Source organism: Danio aesculapii, chromosome 7, assembly GCF_903798145.1.
Source record: "Danio aesculapii chromosome 7, fDanAes4.1, whole genome shotgun sequence".
Classification (NCBI taxonomy): Eukaryota; Metazoa; Chordata; class Actinopteri; order Cypriniformes; family Danionidae; genus Danio; species Danio aesculapii.
The window spans coordinates 62,327,187-62,340,710 of NC_079441.1; the positions used below are offsets into that span (position 1 = coordinate 62,327,187).

The following is a 13,524-nucleotide window of genomic DNA, read 5'->3' on the forward strand; positions in this document are numbered from 1 at the left end:
TTCCGCTCTCGGACTCTAAAGAGATTTCAAAACAAAAGTCCCTGTAATATACTGGGGTTACGCATTTTGAACGCTGTAACCTTTGCAGCTACTAGTATGACATTAAAGAAAGTATTTATATAAAACGGTATACCGGATTGTTGTACATATACTGAAGTATTTGTGCTGTATATAATAAAGCAGTATTTATGTATTCACGCAATGTTAAGAACATGCTAACAGTATGAAATCTCATATGCAGGATGAAACCCCACAAGATAGCCATTGACGTGAATTAACGATAACGTAAAATAAAAATGTAATCAATTTTAATTACCCTCATGTGGTTCCAAACCTTTATGTTTCTTTCGTCTGTTGAACACAAACAAATATATTTTGAGGAAACTGAAAACCAACCATTGACATACATGTTTACAAGTTTCTTTCCCCAAAATATCTTATTTTGTGTTTATATAAAATGGTATACTTGTTGGACAAACGCTGAAGTATTTGTGCTTAATTAAATAAAGCGGTTTTTATTTATTAACGCAATAAAATATGCTAACGTTAACAGTATAAAAACCCACAAGCCATTTAACGTTACATGAACTAGCAATAACGTAAAATAAAAATGCAATCACTTTTAATTACCCTCATGTGATTCCAAACCTTTATGTTTTTTTCATCTGTTGAACACAAACGAATACATTTTGAGGTAAGATCAAAACCTGTAACCATTGACATAGGGTGAATTCGGGTAATCCGGGACACTTTTTGCAACTTTGACTTCAGCTCTCTATTTCAATGTCTATCTAACTAATTAGAACCAGATCTTAGACTTTTCTGAAATCCCCAAGATGTTTTCTAACCATCTAAGAAAACATAATATAGATATTATACGGAGAAGAGCCGTACACCTATTAGTATCAGGTCACTTTGTAATCTGGGACATTATGTATTTGGGCTGAAAAAGTATATGCCTTTGCCATATTTGTGCATGCCAAACGCAATTTTACCAATTTTTGAAAAGTGAGTGTGTGTGTGTGTGTGTGTGAGAGAGAGAGAGAGAGAGAGAGAGAGAGAGAGAGAGGGAGAGAGAGAATTTGTGTACAGAACATTGTACATTCTTAGTAGTCATTAAACTTATAAAGTCTCTAAATGCATATTTCTCCAATTCGAAGTCTGTCCCAGATTACCCAAACCTGTCCAACATTATCAATCCTATTTGATAATGTGGGACAACAAAAAATGTTTGACAGAAAAAAAAACTAAAAAAAAAACATATTCAACACTTTAATACATATTTTGTTACTTGAATAGATCACAAACATAATTTGACAACAATTGGGAACATTGTCTTATTTATGACAGGTTCATGTCCTTACCATCAATCTAGTCAGAATCCTGTCGCTGACCTTGTCATCCAATTTTGATGAGAGCTCCCCCCCCCCACCCCCCTATGGAACCCCCCAATAAAGTCCATGCTAATAAAAGTCCTGTTGCTTGAATTTTGTTAGAACAGAAATATACACACAGAAGCTTAGGTGTCCCAGATTACCCAAATTCACCCTACATAGTATTACATATGTTTACAAGTTTCTTTCCCCAAAATATCTTCTTTTGTGTTCATACTAAATGGTATACTGGGTTGACATACAGTGAAGTATTTGGGCTTTAAATATAGCGATTTTTATTTATTTACGCAATGTCAAGAAAATGCTAACAGGATGAAAAGCCACAAGTAAGTTAAGCCATTTACGTGAACTAACGATAACATTAATTTGTCTTAAAATGAAAATGTTAATTACTTTTTAATTACCCTCATGTGGATCCAAAACTTTGTTTCTTTCTTCTGTTGAACACAAATTAATATATTTTGAGGAAAGCTGAAAATCTGTAACCTTTGACATCCATAGTTGTTGGATGTCAATGTTTAGTTTCTCTCCTCAAAATATCTTCCTTTGTGTTGAACAGAAGAAAAAATGAAAGAAAGAAAGAAAGAAAGACGATTTGAAAGAAGTGAAGGGCAAGTAAATGATGACAGAATTGTCATTTTTTGGGGGGTGAACTATTCCTTTAAGAGCTCAAATTTGAAATTTTGATGATATAATTTCTGTAATCTTGTCCAACAGAATGTAGTGAGGCAAAACCTTAATAACAAATCACAATATAATTCATAACGTTTAAATAGACCATAATTTGCTCTTGTTTTTTAGCTAGGTTTCTGATTTAGAACCTGTATGGAAAGTAAGCGAAAATAAAAACATATTATAACCTGCTGAAGAAAAAACAGCTTAAACCAGCGTAAGCTGGCTGGTTTTAGCTGACTGACCAGGCTGGTTTTAGAGGGGTTTTGACCATTTCCAGCTAGGTGTTCAGCCATCTCCAGCCTGGTCTAAGCTGGTCAGGCTGGAAAATGACCAGCTAAAACTAGGGAAAACCAGCGTGGTTTAAGCTGGACATAGCTGGTTTTGGCTGGACTCCCAATCTGGCTAGGCTGATCAAGGTGGTTTTAGCTGGTCATCTTCCAGCCTGACCAGCTAAGCCCAGGCTGGAAATGGCTGGACATCAGCGTGGAAATGTCCAAAACCACTCTAAAACCAGGCTGGTCGACCAGCTAAAACCAGCCAACCAGTCTAAGCTGGTTTAAGCAGTTTTTTTTCCCGTAGGATAGTAAATAAACAGTTTTCCCAGCATTTAAAAAAAATACATTTTTAAAAAGAAAGCAGGATAAATAAAGAAACAGCATCTTCACCCGTTAAAATTACCACTCACATTTAGTAATTTTTTAAAAATGTAAATATGTTATTTCCGTTACACTAATTGACAAAATAACATTATCTCATCTCAATTTTGACACTGCATTTAAGCTAATGTTAGCTGAAACATTAAAGTAGATGTGTTTGTACCAGTTTGTACATATTGTAAATGTAGGCTTTATCAAATCACTCGTCATTTTTATTTAATGCCGGGCATTTAATTAGATTCTCTTTTTTTAAACTCAAGAATAATTCATTAACATTACAATTTATTAATAAACGTAACATTTAAGAAATTGAAGCTTTTTAAGGCAGCCTTTCCCTTGTTGTGAGCAGCACTGTTTTGCTGAATTTGTGGATAAAACAAAATGAAATAATAAATAAATGAAGAGACCAAGATTTAACAGACTTTTATTGATGATTAACGCAGGCTGCTCTCCAGATAATATTGTTGTGTGTGGCACCCTCTGCTGGTTTGCTTTGAATTTTGAAAAAAGCAATGCAAACAATGACTGAACATTTATTTAAAGCTTGCCTTGCCATAGGTTAGTTGTTAATTAATGTAATATTGTAACACCAAGTTTAACATAATAATTTGCTATTAATTTTTACTTTGTGGACAATGTTTTTTTTTTTCAAACGTGTATTGATTTTTAATCTTATTCATTCATTCATTCATTCATTCATTCATTCATTCATTCATTCATTCATTCATTCATTTATTCATTCATTCATTTATTCATTCATTCAACCTAGCCATAAATATTATAGTTTGCTTACTGTTTTATGCATTTATTTTTATTATTTATAATTATTCATATAATTTGTTTTGTTTCTCTTAATAAAATGAATAGTGTTGAAAAGATCAAATAGCTTTTGAAATAATTTATTGTCTAGGAGATTTATGCTCTGTTTTTGATGAGAATTTTGCGTTTTCTTTCTTTATTTTTTAATAAGGCTAATAAGTGTATATTTATGGAATTAATTTATTACAGACATTTTGTTTTGCCAAGGAAGAAAAACTTCATGTTTGCATTTATTAAACTAATGCTTAATTCTCACAAAATTAATTGTCTTTGAAAAAATATATTTTTTAATGCATTGTTTTATATTTTCTATCTATTTTCATATTAGATTTACTAATATTTAATTTCACAAGAAAAACTGTGACTCTGAATAAACAACAGATAACGTCCGATGCTAAATTGCAGCAAAAGTATCAGATCGTTTTTACTAAAGGGATAGTACTTTACTTAAATTTACTTTCCATTTACTCTTCCTCAAGTGGTTCCAAACCATTATGAGTTTCTTTCTTCTGTTGAACACAAAAGAAAACACATTGAAGAAAGCTGAAAACCTGTAACCATTGACTTCTATGGTAGGACAAGCAAATCAAAGTCAATGGTTACAGGTTTTCAGCTTTCTAGATATTTTCTATTGTGTTCAACAGAAGACAGAAAGTCAAACGTGGTTTGGTGTTGCCAGGGAGCTTTATGCTCTGTTTTTGATACACATTTTTTATTTTTGTTATCTTTACAGTTTTTTTGTAATGAAATGAATGTTTTACAGGCATTTTGATTTGCCAGGAAAGGAAAATATTCATATTTGTGTGTATTAAATCATTTATTACAAATAATTTGTAATTATCTCAATATTTATTGCCTTAATATATATATATATATATATATATTAGAAGTACTATTTTTAAACTGTATATAAAAATATATGGGGCATCACGGTGGCGCAGTGAGTAGCATGATCGCCTCACAGCAAGTAGGTCGCTGGTTTGAGCCCCGGCTGGGTCAGTTGGCATTTCTGTGTGGGGTTTGCATGTTCTCCCTGTGTTCGTGAGGGTTTCCTCCTGGTGCTCCGGTTTCCCCCACAGTTCAAAGATATGCGCTATAGGTGAATTAAATAAGCTGAATTGGCTGTAGTTTATGTGTTTGAATGATTGTGTATGGGTGTTTCCCAGTGATAAGTTGCAGCTGGAAAGGCATCCGCTGCGTAAAACATGTGCTGGATAAGTTGGCGGTTCATTCCGCTGTGACGAACCCTGGTTAATAAAGGGACTAAGCTGAAAAAAAATTTATAAATAAATGAATAAAAATATATGTGACGCTGAATAAACAATAGACATCTTCCAAAGCTAAATGGCATTAAAGAGATAGTACTTTAAAAAATGTACTCTTCCTCAAGTGGTTTCAAATCATTATGAGTTTCTTTTCTGTTAAACACAAAAGAAGACCAACCTGTAACCATTTACTTCCATAGTAGAGAAAACAAGTAATCAAATCTAGCTTTCTTTAAATATTTTCTATAGTGTTCAGAAACATGTTTGGAACAAGTAAAAGTTGAGAAGATTTCAGTTTTGGGTGAACAGTTATCTAGATTTTATAACAGAAAAATCTAAATAACATATCCTACAGATGGCGCTGTTGCTTATATTATCACTAAATGGCGGTAACATTCTCAAATATTAAATTATTTAATCGTAATACTTCAATAATCACACTTTAATGGCACAATGTTCACATATGTCCCACAATGGATGTGTATAAATCCATACAAGTACAAAAACTAAACTATTCCGCCGCTTGATCTCGAAAGGGTTAACTCTTGTAATTGGATCAATGGACATAATGCGAAGCCCCAGCATCTAATTTCATCCTCGAAGGACTCCTCATACACGCCTGCAACTTCTTGAATAAACGCGATGGTTTCCTGTTGACCATGGGCCTGTTTTCCAAAAACAACCTGTTGGAAAGTGTTTCTCCGTGATCCTGCCTCCTGGTAAATGTTTACGGGAGATATTATTTCGCCGCTCGGTTGCCATGGCAGGACGGGACGGTGTCTGAGTGGTGTCAACTTTATTCACATGGGCGCTTTTCTCGCTCTGAACGCGGTCTGCATGTCAATGTGCCGGAGATAAAACGCTTTTCACACCGCACCGAGAGAGTTTGACGACGTGGGACATCGACTAGATAACGGTTTTTCGCTTGGATACGAGCAAAACAACAAAGTAAGTCGATGTTTCAATCGGTCATCTCTATGGCGGTTAACGTTAAGCGGGCGCATGTTTGCCTTAAGTTTGTGTGTGAATGGTTTCATTTGTATAATATGAGGGCACAATAAAGGGGACAAACGAGTTTAGCAGCATGTTTTGTAACGTGTTTATCTTATAAAAAATATGTGTAAGCCTGTTGTGTGCCATGCGAAGTTCGTCCGACATCCGTTTCCTTTGACACTCCAGGCATAGAAATCCCTTGAAATTTGATGAGGTTTCACTCTTTGCTATTTGAAGAAAGGGAGCTCATGTCTGCAGACTCCTGATATTACTTGTATTCCAACTGAAACAAACATTTGTGCTCATTTAAAGATGGGCCACAACACAGGAAATTAAACAAAAACATAACAAAAAACCGTGAAAATACTCTTGAGAATACCCACGTTTCCAACACACTTTGAATGATGTTTTATATCATATTGTTTATTTTTCTTTTAAATTTTAATTCAATTTTGTATCCTCTACAAACAAGTTAAAAAACATTTAAACTTTTATTAATATAGCCATGTATTCATCATGCATACTAAGTTACTTACAAATATGCACAACATGAGAAAATAAAAAACTACAAAAAACAAAACAAAACGTGAGCATACACTTGAGAATAAATAATTTCATTTTCAACACATTTCAAATTATGTTTTATGTGATATTATGTTAATTTTCTTTTATTTTTTGATTACGTTTTTGTATCCTTTATTTACTAATTGAAAAATATTGAAACTTTTATTAATATAGCTATGTATTCATCATACATACTAATAAGCATAATGCACAACATTAAAAATGTGCAAAATATGTCGTAAAACAAGTCCATGTGACCTTAATATAACACCAACGAAAGGTTAAAATCTGTATGACCATTAAAACTATATTTCTAAAGAAACCCCCAAATACAGTTGCGTCCTAAATATTTAATCTTTTATTTCTGCGTATCTGGAGACTGTGGTCACAGTGTCAGACAGGATCAAGGTTCATAAGAAATCATTTGTTTTGTCTACTCAGTCCAGATTGTAGATGAACGCTAATGGCATGTTAGCTTATTTTTCTGGAGCTACTTTAGTAAAATTCAAACAAATCTTCTTATTTTTCATATCTGAAATAACAACCGGGAGTTGGTTTTGATGGTTTATTTATTCACCCTTAGGTTAGTCAAAATGTTACTATATATTTTGTTTTTCATCAGCAGAACATTAAAGAAGACTTTTAGCTGGAATTGTCTTCCTCGTTTATTCATTACTTGCCTGTCAATGGCTCCTGATGATACATTGAGGAAACATGAACTGAACATTATTTACAGCATTTATTACCTTTAAACTGTGCAACACATGATCAAAGCAAAGTGTAAACTTTACCATTTGCATGTGTTTCTGACTGTAGATGCTTTTCAAACCAATTTTAAAGCATTCCGGCACAACATATTAGATCATTCTTAGCTTTAATAAAGGTAAGTTGTATTTAATTATATTTAAAATGAACACTATACATTTATTTTCATTCATTCGTTTTCTTTTCGGCTTAGTCCCTTTATTAATCAGGGGTTGCCACAGCGGAATGAACCACCAATTATCCAGCATATGTTTTACTCGGCAGATGCCCTTCCAACCACAACCCATCACTGGGAAACACCCACAAGTTCTCCCTCACACACATACACTACGGACAATTTAGCTTACCCAATTCACCTATACCGCATGTCTTTGGACTGTGTGGGAAACCGGAGCACATGGAAGAAACCCATGCGAACGCAGGGAGAACGTGCAAACTCCACACAGAAATGTTAACTGACCCAGCTGAGGCTCGAACCAGTGACCTTCTTGCTGTGAGGCGAGAGCCCTACCCACTGCGTCGCCTATACATTTATTTTGCATCTTAGAATCACATTTCTGTACCTAGGTACAGTTAGACTGCCTAGAAAACTACTGTTTATCTCATTATCTATACATTTCATTATCTATTCTTGACTCCAGTTGTACTTGTTTATGTTGGTAATTTGTATGTTTTGTGTTATGCAAATGCGCACAGAAATCAAAATCAAGCCAATCAATCTAAAAATCTGAATTCTTTCCAAATCAAGCTAATGAAGTCATCTGGTAAAATCTAGCCTGATCCCCCGAGGAAATTTAACTATTTTACGTTTTGCATGTTAAGTGGCTAATACATACAAATTCGTACACATTCAGTCATACGAAAATGTACAATTTAAAAAAATAGACATGACACCTAAACCCAACCATCATTGGGGAATAAGCAAATCATACTAAATTGTACAAATGAGATTATTCGAATTCGTACGAATTAGCCACTAAATCAAAAAGTTACGAATTGCCGTGAGATTGTGTTGGTAAAATCACATTCATATCACCAATATATATTCAAGAAAAACAAAATGTTGCAATGCCATTTTCCCCCCTAATATCCTGTTTCCCTTATCCACACCAATGCAAATAGTCTTAAGTATGTTACAACAGTTTGGAGCACATGTTCCCAGTCACATATATTGGCAATAGGTGTGTTCAACTTAAACAATGACTGCAAGGTGGTCAACTAGATTAGCCAAGTGCAGTTGGGGCGGAGTTGAAAATGATGCTGGCAAATCAGACACTTTGAGCTCTTGTAGTTTTCTGTAGTCATGGTATGATCAGTTATGTGATCAATTTATTGAGTTATTCAATAAATAAATGATCTTAATAGGTTATTCTAATCAAATAGTGCAGGGTCTGTATGAAAATGCTCTAAAATGAAACACAATTGATAAATTAACAAAAAGTCATGCGCTAAAAATGATTTTAATCTTGATGTACAAGATGGAGGCATGAAAAGTCAATTATTTTGTTTTGAAAGTTGGTATATGAGAATTAGTGGGACTGAATTGTCAAATAAATGATCGTTGTTGATCATTGATGAATCTTGCCAATTCCGAAATACCTGTGTTAATCGGATTAATAGATACACAATAGGACATTCGTGCTTTAGACAAACACATCCTTTACCATTTGCTGAGGTTATTCAGTTTACTTGCACAGACTGACAATTTCACTTCACCGAAGACCTCAACAGCGACATTTCCAGCCAAAGATGTGGAGCAAACTTGCGCAAAACTGGGATACTGCATAAAACATTTTAATAAAGCAACATTTCCATCCAGAATCAAAGCAAATAAAATACTGTATCCACATTTTTAAAGTTTGTTTGCATCTTGGCGTTAACATCAAGAAAATTTCATGCGATAATCCAAAATCTCCATAAAAATAGGTCGATGGATACACTGACAAAAATGGTTCATTGGATTTACTACATTTTCTTTAAGGTAACTGGTTGCAAGTTAACTGGTTATATGGGTTGAATTTAAACAAACAAATTAAGTTGAACATTACTAAGTTTTATTTGTTTGGTTAAATTCAGCCTATATTAATTGTTTGCAACCGCCAACCTTAAAAATGTGTAATTCCAATCAAACATTTTTTTCAGTGTACCTAGCTATTGTTTCGTTAGGAGCCATGGGTACTAAATGTAGTTTTTGTCTGTATGTTTGTTTATTTATTATCTTTTTTTTTTAAAGTGCCAATAGTAGTGCTTGATTTGCATTTTATGAAGCATCAAAAACCACAGTTTCTACTAGGGATGCACGATATATCGGCGGCCACATCGATATTGGCCAATAAATGCTACTTTTAATGTTCTTGTTATCGGCTGCTACACTGTAAAAATAAATCCGTAATTTTTACGGTTAATTTCGGGCAGCTAGGGTTCCAGAAAAAAATGGTGAAATTACAGTGGTTAAATTAGACATTTACCGTAAAATAATGGACATTAAATTATAGAAATTTCCTTAAACCCCAGCTGCCGGAAATAAACCGTAAAATTAAGTTTTAGTTTTTATTTTTACAGTGTATCTTTAAACCGATAGATTATGTGATTGTAACTCGTTGGGATTTTTGTAATCTAATCTGATTATTTGTTATTATCAGTGCGTTGCTTGCCATGTGTTGTTGATGTAAGATTGTGTTCCTTTTGATTGGCATATTTAGAATGATTATAACTAGCGGATGTATTGGCTATCATTGTATGAATTTATGCCGCATTTTATAAAGTAAAACGTACTATCTGTTTTTAGCCTTTCGCTTTTGAACTGTCAAAACACCCCTCAAAACGCTTTTTTGGACATTATATATTTGTACATATGTCATTTGTTTAATTCAAGAACATTTGAGTTGGTTTCAGTTTTTAGTTCTTTCATTTTCATTTTATTTAAAATTATATTTATTTTATTTTTTTGTTTAACAAATCTCATTTTGCTGTTTAACCATTTTTAAGATCAGTTCAAACTTTTTATTAAGTTTTCAAAATAAAATCAGTTGTTCACTGTATGAAAATATAAATAATAATTATATTTATCGTCTAATATTTTGTTTATCGGCCTTCAAATTTTAAAAGTTATCGGTTATCGATATCGGAAAAAAACCCATATTGGTGCATAGTTCCTACTAAAGACAAAATCACCTAAATCTTGGATTCTGATTTGAGACAGACTAAATTAGCTGCAAAATTTGGTGTAAACCATGCCTATAATTGTTAAACTGTTAGAGTAAAGATTACAGGTTCCATGGCGAATGCTTGTTGTACAAATCGAATTAAAGTAAACGTATCTGCCGAATGTCAAAGTGCAGTAAAAGTCAAATCGGAGATTAGACTGTGAGTCCAATTACTGTGCGGTTTTGAATGAGGGCCAGCGGCTTCGTGCTCTTTACTAATTAAAGTTCCACACTATTAAGGGAATAGAGTTAAATTCGGAGTACTCAGGCGATCTGTTTCCATGCACTTTCTTAATCTCAGATATGTATAAATTGTGTTTTATCGCTTTTTAAAATCATGGAAACCCTCCATGGATGCTCATTGATCCTAGACTAAACTCCCTGAGGCAAATGTAGGAAACTATCTCTGTTGTGTGGTGCTGGAGAACGTCGGGTGGAGAACAAAACTGTCTTTGTTTTCTTCATGCCTACACACGGAGCCAGAGTGCAACTAACCTTTGAGAGCAGGCTATATTGAGCTGTCCTGAAGCCAAATCCAGGATTCTTTGACAGATCAGAGTAACTAGGAAAATTTGTGGAAGGAAGGAGAACATGTCGTTTTAAAATGATAATGACAAAAACAAATGGGCTTGGGATTTAGATTGAAAAGATATAGATAATGCTGACAAATTATGCTTTTAATGGGATGTTATGGGTTCAGTATAAGTTCTTTGATGTGCCTTTTAAAACATGAAAAAATAAATTGTGTAATTAAACGAGGAAATGATATCATAGCCATGATCACTATTGTTTTGTCAAGGTCAAACTAGGGTGCACAATATTCAGTTCAATTCACCTTTATTTGTATAGCGCTTTTACAGTGTAGATTGTGCCAAAGCAGCTTCACATGGAAGATCATAGTAAATTGAAACAGTGTAGTTCAGTTCTCAGAGTTTAAGTTCAGTTTAACTCAGTTCAGTGTGGTTTAATAATCACTACTGAGAGTCCAAACACTGAAGAGTAATCCATCGTTGCGCAGCTCTACAGATCCCGAACCATGCAAGCCAGAGGCGACAGCGGTGAGGAAAATACTTCACCAATTGGCAAAAGTGAAGAATTAAAAAAACATTGAGAGAAACCAGGCACAGTTGGGCACGGCCATTTCTCCTCTGGCCAAACATCTTGTGCAGAGCTGCAGTCTAGGCGCTGGAAGCTGGACCTCAGCGAAGACTCGTATGTCCCTGGAGCGTCACAGGAATCCGTCTCATGCTCTCCACTCCTCCATGACCACCACAGCAGCTGCTCAGGATACGGCCTGGTTCAAGATATGAAAACCTTGGGATCATCTCGTAGCTGGTCTTGGATCGAATCAGTGGCGCTGCATAGTCTGAGGGCCTCGGCATAAGTATCCCCAGGTGGAAATAGAGAATAAAGAGAATAATTAGCATAGCTGCTGTTCATAGTGTATATGAACAAGATGCAGAAACCTGCGTGGAGCACATTCGTGTATCATACCGCTAAGTGATACACTGAGTGTATGCTTTACTAAACAGATTTCGGTTTACTAAACAGGTTTTTAATCTAGTTTTGAATTGGGAGAGTGTGTCTGAGACTCGGACATGATCAGGAAGGCTATTCCAGAGTTTAGGAGCCATAAATAAGAAGGCTCGATCTCCTTTACTAGACTTTGCTATTCTAGGTACTAACAGAAGCCCTGAGTTTTGAGATCTTAGAGCGAGTTGGATTGTAGCGAGACAGAAGGTTGGTTAGATAAACAGGAGCTAGATTATTTAAAGCTTTTATAGGTAAGAAGCAATATTTTAAATTTAATACGAAATTTAACAGGCAGCCAGTGTGAGGAAGATAAATTTGGGGTGATATTGTACATTATATTGTACATTTATTATACACAATATAAAAAAATCTGACATTGTGATGTTTGGTTTTTATAATAATAATAAAAATAATAATAATAATAATAATAATAATAATAATAATAATAATAATAATAATAATAACATTATACAAATGCATATTGTCATGGATGAACTGAAATAAGCCCCCTGACATGAGGCATGGAAGCAGTGTTTTTTATATATATATATTTATATATATATATATATATATATATATATATATATATTAGTATTATTATTTTATTTTTTATTTATTTATTTATTTATTCATTTTTTTTATATTGCGATAGGATTCAAATTTGACCAGATGAATTGAACAGCTCTATTAGGAAAGATTGGGATTAGTGCTGATAAATATTGGAAAAATCTGATATTGCAATATTTTTTTTGTGATAAATATTGTGATGCAAGTACAGTTTCACAAGATATGAATAGCTCTATTTGACGGTTTTCTGAGAAGTCTATCCGTATTAAGGTACACAAATTGAATAATCACAATGCAAAAAAGGATTTTTTTTATACTTGGCTTCGTATCATTTATAGTCCAAAGATCTCAAAAGTCTTAGGTCAAGTAAAAAATATTGTTTTGTTTTAAAATGCAGATGAAATTATAAAAGCTTCAGTGAAATAAAAATTAAGAGTTTTTTCTTTAAAACAAGCAAAATTATCTTCCAGTGGAGTGAGCAAAATAATCTCGTTTTCGGTTTGAAATGTGGATGTTTGGCTTTGAAACAAGACAAAAATTCGAAGTAGGTAAAACACAAAGTATTATAACATTTGTCTCTATTACACTGTAAAAATGCTGTGTTCCACACTAGTCCTTCGTGTTGTTCAAACACAAATTAAGTTTACTTAATTATTTTTACAAGTTAAGGTTAATTTAACACTTAAGGTTATATTTAACAATTAAAAAAAAATTAATATTCCTCAAAAAAATGTACGAATTGTGTTTCAACTTATTTTGAATAAGTAGTTTGAACAGGCAGCAAAAGTAATTTTTTAGTATTAACGCTATACTGTTTCAAATATATTTTTTTCATTGTTTTCATGTAATATCACACGTCCAAGATTTACTAATGGAAATTTGATTAATTTACTAGCTAAGAAAAGTAGCTAGTTTAATTTAAACCTTCTGTTTAAATTAGCCAGTTTATTTGTTGTTCTCTTGACCTTTTTAATATGCACAGAGTTTTCTCACAGACTTTCTGGAATGAGCTTTGAGCAGAACATTGACTTCCGTCAGTCTGTTATTGTCAGTCATTCATTTATGAAATAAGGCCATGGTTCCCAGT

The 13,524-nt window shown here is 33.6% G+C and overlaps 1 protein-coding gene across 3 annotated transcripts in view; it reads left to right on the plus strand.

Moving 5' to 3' along the window:
* The first annotated feature begins 5,397 nt into the window (after positions 1-5,397).
* pacsin3 (protein kinase C and casein kinase substrate in neurons 3) overlaps positions 5,398-13,524 on the plus strand; it is a 73,609-nt gene continuing 65,482 nt past the window's right edge. For 2 of the 3 annotated variants that reach the window (XM_056462307.1, XM_056462308.1), the window contains exon 1: positions 5,399-5,757. The gene's annotated coding sequence lies outside the window, so the exon portion shown is untranslated. Of the gene's footprint in view, positions 5,758-13,524 lie in introns of all 3 variants that reach the window. The other variant, XM_056462311.1, reaches the window with a different exon arrangement.